A 4399-nucleotide genomic window follows, 5' to 3' on the forward strand; every position below is an offset into this window, starting at 1 on the left:
TTAGGCAGTAGAAATGTGTTTATATCTTATTATGACATGCTTAGAATCTCCTCTATCAGTACACATTTACAACCATACAACAGTCCCTGGTTTAATCCAATTTTATTTTTGTTTCTGCTGAAGCAGGTACAAGGGATATAAAGAAAGTAATTTCAAAAAATTACCACTGGAATTGATTTTAATAAACACTTCTAATAAATACAATTTATTCAAATATACTATGGCAGGTCATCTAAACCATCGATTTTATGAAGTCATAAAATCTTGGATTTTGAAAACATGAAACAAGTACATCAATATTACAATGAAAAAAAGAATGCTGAGTTTGTTTCTTAAATACCATGAAATCATTGAAACACATCTTGCTGATAAATTTGATGAGATTGTTATATTTTGACTATTAAGAATGTGATGAAATTTCATCCTGAAGCAGCTGTCTTATGGGTCTTGCTCTCAGACATTCTGCAGACCTCATAAATCATAAAAATTCAATTTTAACTACACCTAAATTCCTATGGATTTAACAATTTTTTCATATAATGTCATGAATATTGCTGTGTGTTCAAAAAAACTTACACCATTCAATAAGTGGAAATATGTTTTATGGAAGGAGGAGAAACTCTGATGGAAGATGTATTCATGAAAGACTTGGGAATAGCACAAGGCATAAATAACAAGTGTTTGAGGCTTTTCTCTGAGCTCAAATGAATTTAGAGTCACTTGAAAATAATCAATTCATTATGTAGAGTAATACACAATTAAATGTTTTTACCTGAAATAAAAAAATGAAAAAAAAAAAAAAAAAAAAACACCCAGGATTCTATCTTTGTGTATTTTTCCCTACAGAGGTCCATTGTTTAAAACTGAGGAAAAAAATTTACATAATTTTAGTACCCAAAATTTAACAGGTAACATGAAAAATGTAGCTTGCAAATTACTAAATAGGTATCTGATACTTTAAATAAATGAGTTGTAAGCTTTTACAGTGATTTTTTTTTTAAATTCTTTTTTTTTGCAGTATACAGTTGACTCTTGCACAACGCAGGTATGAACTGAGCAGGTCCACTTATGTACGGATATTTTTCAATAGTAAATATTATAGCACTACATGGTCCATGGTTGGCTGAATCTAAGAATAGGGAGGGACAGCGGCTACAGCAGGCCAATTATAAATTATATTCAAATTAACTCTTTTGTTCAAGGATCAACTGTATATTTAATAAGCCCTGATTAGGTGTCAACCACTGTGAAAAATGCTGGAGAAAAAAAGAATGGTGCAGTCTTTATGCTTTGAAAACTTAGTCTATCTAGCACAGTGGTTTTAAACAGTGGATGTGTGTTGAGCTGGTGGGGGAGCAGATTTTGGAGGTTTGCCTCCCCTGCCCCCCACCAAAAGGGCAGTTTAGCAATATCTGGAGATTTTTCTTCCTGTCACAGCTTGGGGGAAGGGAATGTGCTACAATCACGTAGTGAATAGATGTTAGGAATCCTGTTAAACATCCTACAATTTATAGAACAGGCTCCCACAACAAATACCATCTTTCCAAGAATGTCACTAAGAAATTTTTTTACCTACAATGCACCTAGTGCTGACTAGGTATTATAAACATAGAATAAGTAGAAAAGATTGGGCCATTGAATTAAGACACCTGGATTCAATATTTCCTTCTTATATACCTCATTCCCTCTCCTGTAAAATTGAGAAATGGAGCTAAAGTGTATAGTATGTCTGATATAGAGAAGACATTCAATGTTGCAATTAATTTACATTTTCATTTGTGTTTTACCCAGAGCAGAGTCTGAGGTGAGCACTTGTTACAGGGTTGCAGATGCTCTACTGGTATATTGGGGAGGTAAGCCCTGGAGGCAGAAAGGAGACAGCTTCAAAAGAGAGAGTCAAAGGAGGAAATGGCCGCAGGAGGATATATTATTGAGTTTGTTGACATCACTGCTTGAGAAAGAGTGGCTATACTGGTGGTACCATCTGAAAGCCCAGAGAATTCCTCCCAGAGTTGTGTACATCGGGAAAAAAAGGGGGCAAGCACCTTTATATCCAGAATGTTATTCAGCCTTCTCTGAGAAATTTCCCCACGGCTGTTAATTTCCTGGTAGTTCAGCCTTGCTTGCATAAAACCTGAGGCCTGGATGAGTTCCATGCTTTGGAGAAGGCCCTGGGTTAGCTGGTTGCACTGCTTATGCTGGCGTGGAGGGGGGCAGGTCTGAGCTCCCACTGAACCGTCTGCTACAGAAATCAGGTGTGAGTTGATGAAATATGGCAAGAGCAACAGAGACCTCTTCTTCACCTCTTTATTTTTAATAAAATATGGTAATTTTAAAAATAGCTTTAATTATTTATATAAGAGCACTGTAAATACAATACGCCAAGTAGTCACATTAACCAAGATTTGTGATTAATTTTTATATCAACCTGAAGAATCCTGTGAGAATATTAAATACAGAATGTAAGAATCTTATTTTTTCATGATGATTAATGAATGATTGAAACTCAGCAATCAAATCATACAAACACAAATTCAATAAATATTAGCTGACAGGGATCATTAAAAACTGGGAATTAATCCACCTGTTAGTATGTGGTACTGTAGAAAGGTTTTTTATATATGTATAAAATATATGCATATACATATTTTTGAGGTATATTTGACATGAAGATTTTATATGTTTAAGCAGAGATAACAGAGTTCAAATACTGTCTAAATAAGCAGTACATTATATTATTTAATTTGAGCTTTTCTTTATCATTAAAGGTGTGTGTTAATAAACTTAGACAAAATTATTATTAAGAATGAATAGTTTATGCGGAATATAAAAAAATGGTACAAATCAACCTGTTTGCAAGGCAGAAATAGAGACACAGATGTAGAGAACATACATATGGATGCTAAGTGGGGAAAGCGAGGAGGATTGGGGGGAACGAACTAGGAGATTGGGATTGTCATGAATACATTACTAATAAGAAAAAACCCACCAAATTGCACCAAATCTAAATATATGCAGTTTATTGTCTGTTAACTGTATCTCAATAAAAGTTCTTAAAAAAAGAGTGAATAGTTTATTACAAACTTGATAAAAAATGTGTCAAGAAGTATGAAGGATCTCAAACTTCATCCCACATGCAAACTCATAAATTAGCCTGTCTTGGTAAAAGACATCGAATTCCTGGGTTAGAGATCAAAGACCATTTAGTACTCACAGAAATAGAAGTAGGCAGAGTATCAGTGTTTTTCCACTGTTTCCCAGAGCCTTAATTCCCACAGAATGACACAAAGAGGGCCAGGGAACACTTGCACAGCTCACATATACTATAGGGAGAGGCACCTTGAGCTTAGGGAACCCAAATCTTTTGGGGAAGTGAGCATGCTTGCCCTTTGTTCTAGAAAGAGATGTTTTCTTTGTCTTGAAAGACTGCAAGCAAATCTGTCCTTTGCCAAATAGGCGAGCACTATCTCTACCTTCTATGGCTGTTCACTCTACAAACATCTTAAAAATATTGTCCAGGACACAGTGCAGTCAGCACCTTGCTCAGGATGTGTGTGGAAACAGGAGACGCCCGTAGAGAGTTTTATTCCACAGTAGCTACTCAACACTATATTAATCAGTTCTACTTTAAAATACAATAATGCTTCAGGGTAAGAATGCAGTTGAATGCACCCTGGTATATATTCATTTTTATGCCAGAAACTATTTGAGTAATTAGAAAAAATGTTTAGCCAATAAATAACAAAATACATACCAGACTTCATATCTTATGAAAATGTTGGAAATTTTGTTATTGATACCATCAATAAATTTAGTGAATTTCAAGATTTAAATTTTGTAGAGCTCTTTTTAGATGTAGCGTAAATGAAACAGCTTAAAATCAAGAAGTAAAGCAGTGATTTATTAGAAGGATTAACAGTCATCTCACTGAAAACTATTGGCCTAAAACAAGGAAATAAAAAAGACTCTTCAGATTTTCTCTTTGTTGCTCAACTTATTCCTCATAGCATCATTACTCTCTGACTCTGAGAACAGAAATTCTCTGCTTTTCTACTTTTGTACTGTACACATAAAATGAAAAGTGCCCACTTTACAATATCTGGTTACAGCAACCTAAAGAGAGACCTAGACTTCCCCTCCATATCAAAATTTCAGACACCTAGAGAAGTAAATCATTTGGCCCCTTCCGGACTAATCAATTATGCAGACCTCAGGGATGTAGCACATGGTGGGATGCACTTTACATTGTTTGAGATGTATCCCAAGTTTCCTTCTCCGTAATTTTGTGGGTAGGGAAGAAGGAAACAGAAAGAGGCAGTTCTCAGAATGCAGGGTCACCCAAACCTCATGATTGTCTCTCACATATTTCCATTGTTCCTTTTTATATGCAATGATTGCT

Source organism: Hippopotamus amphibius, chromosome 3 (genome assembly GCF_030028045.1).
Source record: "Hippopotamus amphibius kiboko isolate mHipAmp2 chromosome 3, mHipAmp2.hap2, whole genome shotgun sequence".
Classification (NCBI taxonomy): Eukaryota; Metazoa; Chordata; class Mammalia; order Artiodactyla; family Hippopotamidae; genus Hippopotamus; species Hippopotamus amphibius.